Raw genomic sequence first — 16,923 nt, 5'->3', positions numbered from 1 at the left:
AAAAATTTTTAATTTAATGAATCTGGCTGAAAATGGTTACTCGGGGGTTTTACACGATCTATTAAATTAGTGATAGAAACTATTTAGAATTTTTTATTTTCGACCAAAAATTCTAATTCAGCGACCCCGAAAACCCCCGAGTAATCATTTTCAGACCGATTTGTTAACTTTAAATATTTGGTCGCCATTTTGAATCCGACATTGTGAATTTTTTTATTTCCGACCAAAGATTTGGATTCAGCGACCCCGAAAACTCCGGAGTAACCATTTTCAGCCAGATTCACAAAAACGTGAGGGAATAAAATGTTCTACATACCTAAGATGAAATGAAAGCTCAAACATTGCTTTTTAAGATCCAATACCAAAAAATTTTATATCAGATGATTTAAACAACTGAGAACAGTTTTTGTGACTGCGCGCGCACGAGTTTTGTACAGTGTTTTTATGGGCTTTAACCGTACCAATTCACCTACAAGCTTTTTATACAATTAGCAAAATGTTACCACTATAGTAAATTTGCACGAAAAGCTTGCAACGTAAGCTTGCAAAGCTTTGTACATTGCGCAGTACAGACATTGTGGTCAATGTAGGTTTACAAAAAAAAAAAATTTTAAGATGCAAGCTTGCAGTGGTAAACTTCTGAAAGTTTGCTTCGCAAGCTTTTTGGTTATTTTAGGTAGCTCGACATAATGATAAAGTTTTGCTGTCTTTTTTTATACTTTATTGTCATATTTTACACACACTGAGAGTCACAAACCTGTTCTAAGTTGTTTTAATTGTTCAAAACGAAGTTGTTTGATTTTTGATATTAAAAAGCAATGTTTAAGCTTTCATTTCATCCTATGTAGAACATTTAATTCCCTCGCGTTTTTGTTTCACAGCTGTGCAAAAAAGGCCAAAAACGCGTTTTTTTGCACTTTAAAACTCTTGTTGCTCGAAAACTAGAGCCAATTGGATATTTTCAAGGTCAGATTCGGATTCTACGACAAAAATCCTATAAGAATCGGCTGTAACATTTTAGTCAACATGAAGTTGATAAAATTTTGTCCGCCTCTGTAATTTATCTATTTATACGTTACCATACACCAAAATAATGATTAATAAAAATAAAAAAATAAAGACACCAAATTTTAAGTTATGTTTAGTGATAGTTTAAATTTGATTAAACGTTAATTTTTATTTATTTAAAATTAAAATCAGTTTCTATTGATTATTTTGGATCTGATGAAGACATAAACATCAGTGGTTTGTATTAAGAGTTGATTCTCTTTGTGTATTTTCAATCCAAAAATCACAAACAAAACATAAATTGAAATTGTACAGAGTGTTTTTATTCTAATTTTGAAGTCAGAATCGAAACTGAACCCGCATTGATATTATGTATTGTATAGTGGATTTAAATTTAGACTTTGTCGTTGTTCAATATAAATTGACATCAAGTAACTTATACCGATATTATCAATAAAAATGACAAGAATGGTTGATTCCCTATAGTGAAAGTATAGAATATATTGATACAATCAGTAGTGTGATTTCACAGAGATAGTTTGAGAAATAAATTAAAATACCAATTGTTTAATTGCAAGTCCTGATATTAATCATTTTCTTTGTATTTTGATTGCTGATTGCGATAAAAATCTTTAGCTGGTGTAAATTTGATAGAAGAGGATAAAGGCAGCAAATTAATAAATGTAAATATTTTTCTTTGAATCGTATATATGCAATAAGCAATGGATATAACCAGAGAAATGTCAAGATCAATGAGTTGAAAGTTTGAAGGTAGAGGGTGTCAATATGACTATACTGTATGGTTGACTCGAATGGAACGTCAAATGATCAGCATCACTGCTATTGTGTTCATTCGTTTCGCATTGACTGCTTTCAGGGACCGGTATGCCCCGTTATGTCTATCGTTATGCAAATACTCATCTCTTGCAACTCGACTCTCCCACTTATAGTCTTGGAAGTGAATAGAACGTGCGAATGAAATCAAATCTTATTCACCAAGTGGGGAAATATATTGCCTACTTTAGACAGTTTAGTGCGCTCGAGTTTGCAAAGAGAGAAGGAAAAAAAAGATTTGCCAACTACCAAATAAGGTAACCAATAAATTATTACTTCAATACTGAGAATATATTACTACAATCGAAATAGACGAGTTTTTCCCTCACTTTTTATTTTATGACACTTATTCTCTTATTCTTAAAAGGTTATCTTTTATTATTTTTTGGGTGCCAAATTGAAATTGTTCTGCATTCTTAAGCGTGTTTTCATTATATTACTATTACGAATTTACTATTTAAGATAAAAGGGCAGTCGTAGTATATCAAACTTTCTACAAAACAAAGAAATATTTTTTCTCAAGACAATTATTTAATGTAAACTGTTCATTACTTTTCATGTATACGAAATGTAAAGAAATTCTTATTGTTTAAAATTTCTCTGCACTATATGGATTTAAAATTATTAAATACTATTATAAAATTTATTCATTTCATACATACATGAATAAAATAATATATTAGCCACTCGCGAATTTGTTTGTGATTTTGTTCTAGTAGATCAATGATCTATTAACGAAAAACTCGTTAGGAACTAGTCAGATTTTCCATAAATCAAGCCCTGACACAAGAAAATTTTTTTTTTAATATTTATAGTTACAATAATATAATTATCTATATTTCACTTAATTTATGCTTAGAAACAAATTTCTTTAAAACAACCAAATTTTGATTAAATCACAATGAAAAGTTTATTTGGTTCAATCAAATTACGGTCTAATCATCTTGAAAATTAATTAATACTTTTAATTATGGATAGCACAGTTAAATTTTAATTTTTACAACAAATCCAAAGATATAAAAAACTCATTTTTCGTAAATAATGTAGATAGTGACTTTCTTCATGCGTATAAGATCAGACTTATGCAAAATACTTTGTTTTTAGTATGATTTTATAAATATTTGAATTTATAAAATTAATTAATATTAGAAAATTTATCTATGTTATTTATTTTGTTGTTATGTAAAAAATATTTATTTTCAATACATTTTTTGATCGAATTAACTAAAAATTACAATGAAAAATAACCTACAATATTCTACGAGCGGTAATTAATTATGCGCGGCAACTGATAAACAGAAATTGACTTTTGTCAGTGATTGATATATCTACACAGCTGTTAATTTCAAAACCGTAGCAGTTGACGCATTCGATAATATTTTTAATTTTTTAAATTTATTTAAATTATCTATTTATAAAAGGTTTTAATTATTATGTAATTATCTATATATATATATATATAACACAAATAACTAAATAAACAGTAAGTAAGTGTGAATTGTTTTTTTGTATTGTGATTTATAAACTTTTTATTTTATTATAGTCTACCCCAGTGGGCAAAAAATAATGTCCGCCAAATATATTGTTCTAAAACATTTGAAGAACATGAATGTTCAAATAATGTTCTAGAACATTTTTTAGGGTTGAAATGAAACGTTTTAAGAACGTTTTTGGAATGAACATGGTTTTCTGCTCACAGGGTATCATATTGTTGTTTGCAACACTGAAAAAAAATTTATTTGATTCAAATAATCGGTTACTTGACTATTATTAAATAAATATTTTTTTGAATCAAATTAATAACAATAATAATATAATAATAATTTTTATTTGAGTCAAATAAATTTTATTTGTTTCAAATACATACGCAGTCTATTTGATTCGAAAATAAAAATTATTTGATACAAATAAATATTTATTTATAAGGGTGTTCCAATATTGCCTCTAAGTGCGTGGTCGTATAGGTCTACACTTTTTAGTCCTTTTCTACCGCAAGTGTTGGCATGACAACATGACAGAAAAATATAGGCATATATCTGGCCACGAGTGTACCTTTGATTTCAATAACTTTAGTGCATATTTGCTTCATATACATATGCATATTAAATCTAATGCAGATTTTTCTAACAGTGTAACTTTCTTTTGTAGAAGTCAATCAAAAAGGAAGTGGCAATATTTAAATACCGGTTCTTAGTTTCTACGAGAAGATGTTGCTTCATGAGTTGGAAACAATGTGTGCTGAGGAGAAAATATCAACATTGTAGTGCCTATCAAAAAGGTCTTAATATTAATGGCAACAAGTAGCGATTATAGCCTGGTGTCTGCTACCTGCTATACGCCTAATCTAACATGCATGCATATTTCTTACTTCAGTAGACACCCCCGACTTTATTTATGCATGCACTTTTTCCACTGCTGGTCGCGTCGTCTCGTTTTACGCATTTCAATTATGCTTGCGTGCATCTATACAAGCCGCGACGATCGTGACCGTGACGTTCTTCTGTGGTCGGATCAATTGTTCCGATAAAGGAGTTGCAAATGTACCATGTTGATAAATATTGAAAGAAACTAAGAAGCTGCAGAAGATAACAAAATACGCAGATACCGGAAGAAACGCGGAAATATTCCGCATATGTGCTACTCTCTACTCACAAAAATAGCTAAGCTCATTTTATTTATTATACGTATCAAATTGAACCCAAAATTTTTTCTTTGCTTATATTCCTTGATTCAAAATATATTCAGTGATAAAAATTATTCATGCGTGGTTTCTAAAAAATATAATGTAAAAAAATAAATTTTTTTAAAAATAGAATGCTTTTATTATTGCGTCCTAAAAAGTAATAAATAATATAGAAAAATTATAGAACTGTTTAAAAGTTCAATAAAAGAAAAAACTTAAAAGAATTTATGTTTGACAAAATTAGTTATATCATTCCAAATATTTTTTAAATTCAAATCCGATCAAAAAGATCATGGCAGTTCTGATTGTATTTTTTGAAATTGATTTTTTTAGGTTTAAGACAAATTAATTTGTAAAAGCATTCAAAATTAAAATTTCACAATGAATGTATTCTTTTAACTTTGAATGCTTTTATAAATTAATTTTTCTTGAACGTAAAAAAATCAATTTCAAAAAATACTTAGAACTGCCATGATCTTTTTGACTGGATTTGAATTTAAAAAATATTTAGAATGATATAACTAATTTTGTCAAACATAAATTCTTTCAAGTTTTTTCTTTTATTGAACTTTTAAACAGTTCTACAATTTTTCTATATTTTTTATTACTTTTTAGGACGCAATAATAAAAGCATTCTATTATTAAAAAATCTAATTTTTTTACATTATATTTTTTAGAAATTATAATCTCCACGCATGAATAATTTTTATCACTGAATATCTTTTGAATTAAGGAATAATAGGTATGGGTTATGTTAGTTTATAAGGTTTTTGTAATTGTATGTTGTTTCCTCGAACCCTGCAGTTTGTGCAGGGAGAGAGTATTAATAAAGAAAGAATCAAGGAATATAAGCAAAGAAATTCTACATATTTCTAGAAAATTCTTTAAATTTCTCGAAAGTTCTACATACAAATTTCTAAAAAATTCTATAAATTTCTAGAAAGTTCTATAAATTTTGTATAAAATTCTTTAATTTTCTAAAAATTTCTATAAATTTCTAGAAAATTCTTTAATTTCCTAAAAATTTCTATAAATTTCTAGGAAATTCTATAAATTTCTAGCAAATACTATAAATTTCTAGAAAATCCTATCAATTTCTAGAAAGTTCTATAAATTTCTAGAAAATACTATAAATATCTGTTAAGTTTTTATAAACTTTTTTGAAAGTTCTATGAAGTTTCTTAAAGTTTGAAATAAGTTTCTAGAAATTTTACTAAAGTGTCTAGAAAGTTCCATGAAGATTCAAAAAAAATTTCATGAATATTTTAGAAAATTCCTTAAAATTTGCTGCCTTGCGAAGTTAATATGTATAAATTTAAGAAATATCAGTGTGGGGGGGCAGTTGTGGGGGGGGGTTAATCAGTGGGTGGGGGTTTAAATGTGTCCATTATTATAAATATAAAATAAATTATAATCACTGACCAGCATACGAAATTTACAGATTTAGTCAGTAGACGAACAGTTATTAGATATCCTTGGGATATATCGAACAAATTTATGGATAACCCACAGATATTAAAGGGAGAATTCAGATATTCCTGGGATGTCAAAGGCACCAAAAAACTTTTTTGGTGTCTTTACCACAATTTTTTTCAAAATTCTTCAAAAATCTTGTGCTGTACGGGTAGGAATTATATATTTACATACAATTCACATTAATATATCATGTATTCCACGCCAAAGTGAAAGTCTATCTGCAATTGCATCTCCGATGTTTTTGAGTTTTTTTTACTTTTAGTACTAATTGAGACTAGCTTCCATGAATTTTTTCAAATTTTTTTGGCAAGCAGTTTTCGAGTTATGGAATTTTGAAAATTGGAGAATTTTCATGACTTTTAATTTTTGAATGCTCATAACTTTCTTAAAAATGCATCAATTTTAAAAGTCTTTTTTTTCAAAATGTGTGTTTTTAAACGTACTTTCCAAAAAAAAATCGAAAATTTTTTTTAAACGATATTACTATCAAATTTTGGAGTTTTAATGATAAAAAGTCATTTTTCTCATTTGACGTACTGATCGATTTTTTTCAAAATTTTTTCAAAAGAACTACTTCTTTTTACGAAACTCTTAAGCCTAGCCCAATAATGGGCAAACGATTTTTAGAATATTTTCGGAACTTTTCAAAAAATTTTGAATTTTGAATTTTTTAAAAATATTTTTGGTTTTTTTTTATACTACGTACTTTTATGTATTTTGATGCGCTGATTACGAAAATCATAGTGACAATACCCAAAAATTTGATTTTTTGGTGAAAACCATAAAAAAGTCCCAAAATTTTTGGTTTTTTTCGTTTATTGTGTAAAATATGAAAAATTAAAAAAAATACATAAGATATAAAAAATGTATTTTTGAACATTTTTTTTAATTTTGCATATTTTACCCAATAAACGAAAAAAACCATAAATTTTGGGACTTTTTTATGGTACGTCAAATGAGAAAAATGACTTTTTATCATTAAAACTCCAAAATTTGATAGTAATATCGTTTAAAAAAAATTTTCGATTTTTTTTTTGGAAAGTACGTTTAAAAATACACATTTTGAAAAAAAAAGACTTTTAAAATTGATGCATTTTTAAGAAAGTTATGAGCATTCAAAAATTAAAAGTTATGAAAATTCTCCAATTTTCAAAATTCCATAACTCGAAAACGGCTTGCCAAAAAAATTTGAAAAAATTCATGGAAGTTAGTCTCAATTAGTACTAAAAGTAAAAAAAACTCAAAAAAATCGGAGATGCAATTGCACATAGACTTTCACTTTGGCGTGGAATACATCATATACACATGCGTGATAAAAGTGTATACGTGCATCAAATAAAAGCAGTCAAATAAACTTTAACAATTTTGTCTTGTTTAGAGAGAGAATGAACGTTTTTCATCTGCATAAAGTGCAAACTATTACGCATAAATTAACCAAGAGACAGTGCTAATTGCATTGGTAAAATAAAGACATTCGTATACCCGGAGAAAATAGAAATAGAGAAAAGTTGTTCTTCTGAGTCTGTGTGTGAACGTCTATAATAACCGCAAGTTTAATGCAGTCTGCAAAAACATTATGTAAACACTTCAATCGAAAGAGCTGTCTTCAGGATGATCAAATTAGACAGATGCAAATTTACTAGTTAGAATCTTACGTGGAAACAAGATTTTTCATTATCTGTACAACTTGAAGACGTGTCAAATTACGTTGCAATAAAGAAATATACGACTTTCAATCGCAAATATTGACTGGCTTTCTGATCTAATCAAGAAAAGTGGTGAAAATAAACTTTCATCCTCTCGCGCATGATTAGCATTTTTTAATGTTTATTTCAATGTTTAACAATTCATTTTTTTAAATTTAATAACAAAATTTTGTTAAAATTAAATGTTTTCTATACGAAAATATCAAATGTATTGTGATTTGTACAAATTAGATAAAGACATTTTTTCATAAACATTTTACATTGATTCGCTCACTTTAAATAAAAATTTGCATAAAATTGTTCTCTTTTATAAATAATTCATATTGATTCGATGAGCTTCTTGTTTACATTCATATTAAATTTTGAAACATATGTTATGGACTTAATTAATAGTAAACGTTATAAAATGTTTAATGAACAATTAAAAGATTGGTTTATTTATTGCAATAAGTTTTCTCGTAAGTCGTGGTATTTTAAACGGGCCTTGATCTCAACATTCTAACGTGCATAATAAAGTTCTTTCAACAGATTCGCATACACTATGTAATATTATAGCTTTTTCAACCTTTATTTTCTGCTATTTCTGAAAAGAAGAGAAAAATAGTTGTTCCAGTACAAGCAAGTAATGAAAATATTTTCAAATAAAAAGGTATTTGGCTTTACTGTATGAAATCAATAAAATATACTAAAGAAGAAGAGTTTCAGGCTTTAGTTAATATTTATTCTCTATACATGTTTATATGTGTGCGTAGAGTAGGCCTTATATGAAATATAATGTTCATAACCTTTATACTACTTTTCATTCGTATATTTTAATAAGAAACTATGATTCTTTAATATAAACGATGTCGTTTATTTAAGAGTATATATTAAAATTTTAACGATATACACAAATAACAATATTTAAATGTATATATAGGTCTTTATATTAGCATTTTTATTACACGTGAAGAAATTAAAGATATTACAAAAGAAAAAGTTGTATTCATTTTTTTTTATTGGACCTTCTTGAATGTTCAATATTTTGTGCATTCATTGACTTTTTTAGTGGGCGATCATTGTTTCTTTTTCATTTTCACTCTGTGAGAAAAATAATAGTTTCTTGTTACCAAAATAAGTTTGTTGGGCATTTATTTTCGAGCCAATAAAAATTTGTGTGTCGCAATGAAATACTGTGTCACGTCACCGTAACATTTTTTTATATTTATTTATGTAAAATTAATTTTTTTAAATACATTTGTAAATAAATAATTGTTTTTAAATAAACAAATATTTGTAAGTAAACAATTATTTATGGATAAACAATTATTTATAAATAAAACGAATATTTGAGAGTAAATTAATTGTTTATAAATATTAAATGTATAATAAAATAATAATGTTAATAATCATAATTAATGTTAAAATGATCAATATATAAAAATTATAATATTTCTTTAAGATTCTTGACATTTTGTATTATTAAAATAAGGAAATCAACATGCGGAGTCACCAACACATAGAAGAAAAGCAATAAACACTTTTCACGTCTGTGAGGTACCGATCTTGAATCTAACCCAAAGAGGCGAGCTGGTACCGCCGCGAAGAATACATTGGAAAATATACCTATATAAAGGGCGACCTCCCAGCAAACACGTTCTATAAATGTTCTATAACAGTGATGTCACAGTTTTACAGAACAGTTGTTACAAAAGAGTGACAGAACTGTTCTATATTATGATAACGTCACAGTTCTATAACAATGTTATGTAACATGTCTATAACACGAAAGTCACAAATGATCTGTAACTGACGTTCCAAGGTAGTTCTAGAACTGTGCTAGAAGAATGTTATGTATCTGTTCTGAAATTTTGTTGCAGTTAAGTTCTAGAAAACATTTGTTATTACAAAATGGAACAATTCTGTAACTATGTTACGTCACAGTTCTATAACACAATAGTCACAAGTGACCTGTAACTGACGTTCTAACGTAGTTCTAGAACTGTGCCAGAACAATGTTATGTAGCTGTTCTGAAATTCTGTTGCTGTTAAGTTCTGGAAGACATTTGTTACTACAATTCGGAACAATTCTGTAACAATGTTACGTAACATTTCTGTAACACGTTAGTCACAAATAATCTGCAAGTGATGTTCCAACGTAGTTCTAGAACTGTGTCGGAACAATGTTATGTAGCTGTCCTTTGTCTTAAATATAAAGTTAAATTTGAACAGTTTAAATTTGACAGTGCCGTATATGTGGTTTTATATCCAAGATAGTAGTTGCTTATCTTAGGTTTTTTCTTTTTCTATTAATTTACATTGAAAATTCTGAAACACTTTCTCCGAACCAAATAATTCATGTTAATGCCATTAAAAGAAAGTGACTCAAAATTAATCAAAATAATAGCTTCATTGTTATTCCACTTCTGCACGTAAATAATTAATTTGATGTTGAATGTGTGATGCATATTTTATACTTGTAAATATATGTGACACAGACAGTTAAAAGAGACCTACGGTCCGAAAAAATCGATTTTCATTTTTTTATTGATTCATATAGTAAATAAGCCGCTCTTTCCAACGCATTAAACCGCAGCTTTCTAGCTGCATTAGTTTTTTAACAATTTCACTTCAAAGTTAGGTACCTTGACAAAAAAAAGTACAACAAAATCAAATTTGACAAACTTTTCTAAAATTAGTCAAATTCGCTTGAAACTCGTTACTCAGAGGTTTTCGGGGTCGCTGATTACGAATCCGCTGTTAGTTTTTGAAAATTCAAAATGGCGGATTCAGTATGGCGGATGGCTTTTTTAAAAATTGATCGGATTCGCTTGAAATTCGTTACTCGGGGGTTTTTGGGCTCGCTGATTACGAATACGATGTTAGTTTTTAAAAGTTCAAAATGGCGGATCCAATATGGCGGATGACGTTTTTAAAAATTGATCTGATTCGCTTGAAATTCGTTACTCGGGGGTTTTTGGGCTCGCTGATTACGAATCCGATGTTAGTTTTTAAAAATTCAAAATGGCAGATTCAACGAAATTTTTGACTTTTACACAAATTCGAACAAATTTTAAATGTTGTCCTCCATATTGGATCCGCCATTTAAAATTTTTAAAAACTAACATCATATTTGTAATCAGCGACCCCAAAAACCCCTGAGTAACGATTTTCAAGCAAATCCGATCAATTTTTAAAAAAGTCATCCGCCATATTGGATCCGCCATTTTGAATTTTTAAAAACTAACATCATATTCGTAATCACTGACCCCAAAAACCCCCGAGTAACGAATTTCAAGCGAATCAGATCAATTTTTAAAAAAGTCTTCCCCCATATTGGATCCGCCATTTTAAATTTTTAAAAACTAACACCATATTCGTAATCAGCGACCCCGAAAATCCCCGAGTGACGAATTTCAAGCGAATCTGATCAATTTTTAAAAAAGTCATCCGCCATATTGAATCCGCCATTTTGAATTTTCAAAAAATAACATCATAATCGTCATCAGCGACCCCCAAAACCTCCGAGTAACAAGTTTTAATTCATTAAAACGTTCACAAGCATCAAAACCAACTTGCTAAACTTCAAAGTCGTTTTTCTCGAAATCTTTTTTTCGGATCGTAAGTCCCTTTTAACTGTCCGTGTCACATATATATTTCGCCCTGATGTAAATTTGTAATAAAAAAAATTATTAATTTCATAATAAGACATGTTTTGTGTATTTGATATATAGTTATTTGAATATTAACTTTGTGAGTAACAATAGTAATAAAATTCTATTATATTAACAAGCATAAAGCATTTGTGCATACATTTGTAAGAAAAAAGCAGTATGTCAAATCAAATTAACTCGATATAAACATTTACATTTAATTTTTTAATGACATAAGAATGTGTTAAATATAAATTATATAACCTAATAACAACTTTATTATGCACCACAATAGTACAGGGTGTCCTAAAATTTTAGGGATGTCTGGATATCGCGTAATAATAGCCTTTTTGACAAAAAATTTAAAAATTTGTTCAGAATAGCAAAATATGTTAAAATATGCAATTTGATTTTGTTATTCTGAACAATCTTTCATTTAAGTTTCTTTTTCTCAAAAATAAGATCGTTACAAAATACCCAAATGTCTTGGAAATTTCGGGACAACATGTATAACAACACTAGATCGTTGTTACATTATACTGTTCTTCTCATTTAAAGAACTATGATACATATTCATACTGAAACAATGTTATGTCACAAATATAGATTTTTGTTCCTACACTGTGATACGTTTACGTAACACATATATAATATTTTTTTATCCTTGTTACGTAATTTAGTTACGTAACAAATACAGAACTCTGTTCCTTACTGGTTACATTCCTCTTTTCATAGTTGTTACAACACAGTTCTAGAACTGTTACAAATGACTTTGTAACCGCGTTCTAGATTTGTTACATATCTGAACATACCTGCTGAGTACGACGTTTTGCGTAACCAGTGACTCACACGTTCTTAACCAGTTACAGAACATGTTCTCAAGAAATTTGTAACAGTTCTAGAACAGATATATAACAGTGTTTGCTGGGCTTTCACTTCAAAGGCAGTCTCAAATTATACACACGGAGTTCGTCATTGCAAGTGTTAGATACAGTTTCCAAAATTATCATAATTCTCAGTGGTTACGTGCGGTAATAAAAATCTTAACGACCAAGAAGATCCAATCTTAGGAGGTCAATACAACAGGTGCCAATTGAAGACTCCTCAATATAAACATCTTAAAGGTAACCATACCAAATATTCAAACAAGGATTTATTTGATTGTACAAATTGTTAAGAACATTTTATATTTTTTAAAATAAATAATTTTTATATTATATTAAATCACTCATTTAATAAACCTCTTCCCAACTTAGTTAATTTAACAAGTTAAATTGAAGAAATTAGAATAGGGAACAATTATAAGTTCAGATTAGTTAAAATTAATATTTATTTAAAATCTGACATAACAACTGAAATAAAAAATAACGTTCTATATATCTAAAGAATTTTTTTGCTTCAACTTGATTTCTGTTTAACTATGTATAAATTTATAAAGATGAATTAAAAACTAATAAAAGTTCAATTTAATCTAAATGTAAAATGATGCAATGTTCCTTAAATAAAAAAAACAATTGTCAAAATTTTAGTTAAGCCTAATAACATTTTAACAGAATATTATTTTTTAATAATTGGCGTTTGTTATAAATAATTGGAATATGAAAATACATTTATCCTTATATTTATATTTAACGAAAGTAACGTTTCATAAATTTTTTTTTTATTCGAATCTACAAATATCATAATTGTTATTTATCAAAATTGCAATTTGTCGTATGAAACTTCCGGAATTTGTTTCCCTGGCGGATTGCGCAAATCGAAATCTAGTCTCATTCTTGTTGCAAATCAAAATAAGCCAATGCTAAACGACATAGACAGTGGCGCCACCAACCTGGTTCAGTTTTGTTGCACATCAAAATGAGCCGCCTACACGGCTCATTCTGAGTTCAGTTTTTTTTCTCTGCGAATTCGGTTGAAATTCGGTTTGAGCTAAAAAATCTCAAAAAAATCGCAGTAAAAAATGGTAAGACTAATTATGCAGAAATTGCAATTGTTTATACTCGGAAATTATTAAAATTGAATAATTTAAACTTACCATGTTACTTGGATTCCTTTGGAACATTAAAGAAAACACAGGTAAGATTATTATTTTAGCGTTTAAGTAATTGAATTTTAGATTGGCTCACAAAATTTATTCAATTATTATTTAATAATTTTTTTAGTTGTAAAATAATAAAAAATTGTTCTAAAGGAGATTTATTCCTCTCATTTACCTTGATATTTTAAAAAAAGGTAGAACTCAATCCGATTAATAGAATGGATGATATAGCAGTTTAAAATTTTTTGTTATTATTACAAATCTCGTAAACTAACAAATATTTTAAGCTGAAATTTACGTTAAAGATTAGTCGAACTATATGTAACAAAATTTCAACGTTTCATTACAATCGGTTAACCTACTCCGAACAAGTGAAAATCTCTTATGAATCGCATACTTATAATTATTTTTTAAATAAAACAATTTAAATATTCAAATATAATAAATTCTTACCTTCTTTACCAAATTCAGTGCTTTTCATTAAAAATAAATAAAATATCACTCACTTTTACACTTTACACATTATTAGTTTAATAATTAGTTATAATTTCTTTAAAATTTTGGTAATTTTTTTAGGACAGGAAAGATACGTTTCCGACCGACTTTCCTAATTTTATATTCCCAAGTGTATTTTTCTAACAACCATTTTTCCTAATAATCACATTTTCCTAAAATTTACTTTTCCTAACAATATAATTTTTCGATCTTAATAAAACATATGTGTTCCATGACAACCTACGATATGCAACTGTTTACCAAACAACAACAAATGTCATTCTGTTTCTAAATTTGCAGCATTATATTTCTAAATTCGCAGTATTTTTCTATTTTTAAATTTTTCAAAATTGTTATAAGTACGTACATAATTTGAAAATGCAAACTGATGGTCCTCAAATCGTCGGAAAGCAACTCTTTTTAGATGCTTTTATTTATTATAAAACAAGAGTTTGGAAGGAAAACCAAAAAAGAGTGCGTCGAATTGTTGAGGGCTACGAAATTTATAAACAACAAGACTCAGTTGAAAAATATCTAGAGAATTTGGCTAATACTATTCATCTACAATAAAATAATTTTTAATAAATTTCTAATAAATTATGTTTAACAAATTTCATTCTGATTTTTAATTAAATTTTTAGGAAATTAGGAAAATTTAATAACTTTAGGAATTTTGGCTTAGGAAATTTTGTTCAGGAATTTACATTTTAGAAATAATTCGGTTTTAGGAAACTATAAAATTAGGAATCTAAAATTAGGAAAATCGGTACACGGAGAGAAAAATCATACTATATTCACATGAGCAACTGTTGCTTTTTTCACATAACACTATTTCATGTAAAAATCGTTTATCACGCAAGATATTTTTTTCATGAAATCTTGTGCTTATTACATAAATAAACGTTGTGTGAAATTAGAAAGACATGTATACTAATTCTGATTGATCTGTAAACTATAAACGCTTAAGAAACATGATAAAATTGCCTTCCTTCTCTCTATATAAAATTTGCTTGAAATCCATGCGCTTTTCGGATAGATTTCTTGCAAATGGAACTGGACCCTTCGACCGACACGTGAACGGGAGTCACGCAAGCGCACTATCATTTTTATCTCCGTTGCAAGAAATCCATCCGAAAAGCGGATGTATTTCAAGCAAATTTCGCATTGACTGGAGGGGAGTATTTACGACATGGACTTGAAGCAAATATAGTACATGTTCCAAACTTTTCTTGCATATAATAATATAATAAAATTTAGGGTACACTGAAAAAACAAAAAAAAATTGTATGTATTGCTTTCTCAAGGAGGTAGCATTGTAATACCGAGATTTTTTTATGTATATTTATGTTTTTCGACCTCAGGTATCCAAAAATCCCTTTTTTAAAAAATGTCGTTCCGCGTGTGTGTGGGTGTGTGTGTGTATATACACAACATTTTCTTAAATATCTCGAATACTATAAGAGCTAAAGGGATAAATTTTTTTTAAATTGTAGGTCTGACTGGCGGACAAATAATGAGAGTAATTTGAGAAATATTAATAAATATTAACTATTATTTATTTTCATTTAAAAATTTTTGATAAATGGTTTTTTGCCTATAACTTTAAAAAAATGTATTGACTCTAATTTCGTCAATAATTTTGTAGAGTTTTTCAAGACGTATGTTTTGACCTATTAGCGAATATCCTACTGTTATTTTGTCCAGAGTTATTAACCTTTTGAAAATGAAAAGTTTTGAAAAACCTGCTTTCTTTGCCTTATTTATTAAAAAATATTTATGCATCTTTAAAAGTATTATGAACAACTTGGAGAATATTTAAAAACGAATCAATTGACCTATTATTGAACCTTTTATTGTTAAATATTACGAAGTTATTGATGTTAAATTTCTATCTCTGCAAATACCCAAAAAATACAACTTAACACCTTCTTAAAATTATTATAATACCAAATAAGTTACCATAATTTGATCACAAAAGATCTCCATGGGGAAGACAAGTGTTCATTTTATTATGAACACAAAAAGTTTATACTTCAACTTGGCAGCGGTTTTTTACTTATCTGAAAGCTTTTGACGAACACAGTTTTGCTCATGATAAAACGATGCAATTGCAGGCTGCAAATAAGTAGCAGCATTATTCTAAAATAAATAGGCTTATCAAATTGACAATATGTAATTAAGTATTTTTCAGGCAAAAATGTAATTAAATTTAATTCACCCCTGATGAGTCCCCACTCGCCATTTGTCATCATTCTCATCAACTACCGCATCTTGCTCTAGTGATAATTTAGTGACTTTATTGTTATAATTAAAAGGTAGATACTATAAAGTTACTAAATATTCACTAGAGCAGGGTGTGGTAGTTGACGAGAATTATGACAAATAGCCAATCGGAATGAAAAGTTAGAAAAGCTGTTAAAAAAATGTAAAACAAATTTTTGCATCATGAAAATTTTGGCGCCTCAATGAAATGAGCGTCCCGGGCTGTTGCCTGGCCGTTTGACCGCCCCTGTTGATATATATGTATGTATATATATATTAATAATAAATTATAATTTCTTTCAAATTTTGTCAATATTAAGGACAGGAAAGATATATATATATATATATATATATATATATATATATATATATATATATATCTTTCCTGTCCTTAATATTGACAAAATTTGAAAGAAATTATAATTTATTATTAATTGGGACAAAACATCAATGAAAATTTTAATAATTAGTGTCTAATTTATCAAAAATATTGTATAAATTGACATTTTAAATATACATTTATTATTTACAATCACTTTTTTTACCATTTTTTACTGATTTATTACATTAATTATTGTTCATTAGTGAATAAAGTTTTTTTTAATTTGAACGAATATTTTGCTAATATAAAAATATCTGAACGTTTTTCCGATGAGAAAGTTCTCTAAGTGCACATTTACAATACACTTATGACTAAAAATATTTTACAATATAAAAGACAGTAACTTCTCATATATTACATGAAAAATTACTTTACAAAAATCTATTCTAATGACAGTAGCATAAAAG

At 27.8% G+C, this 16,923-nt stretch overlaps 1 long non-coding RNA gene across 1 annotated transcript; it reads left to right on the top strand.

The window, feature by feature from the left end:
- Window positions 1–1,953: 1,953 nt before the first annotated feature.
- On the top strand, window positions 1,954–8,460 carry LOC127278616 (uncharacterized). Its single transcript, XR_007842512.1, has 4 exons — window positions 1,954–2,099; window positions 3,991–4,120; window positions 5,967–6,149; window positions 7,380–8,460. It is a non-coding gene; the product is annotated as an uncharacterized LOC127278616 (long non-coding RNA).
- The last annotated feature ends 8,463 nt before the right edge of the window (window positions 8,461–16,923 follow it).

The sequence above is a fragment of the Leptopilina boulardi genome, unplaced genomic scaffold (assembly GCF_019393585.1).
Source record: "Leptopilina boulardi isolate dan_hultmark-lab unplaced genomic scaffold, ZJU_Lbou_2.1 LbouV2_208, whole genome shotgun sequence".
In the NCBI taxonomy this organism is placed as follows: domain Eukaryota; kingdom Metazoa; phylum Arthropoda; class Insecta; order Hymenoptera; family Figitidae; genus Leptopilina; species Leptopilina boulardi.
Note: the sequence above shows the minus strand (reverse complement) of the source record. Positions and strands in the feature narration are given on the sequence as shown.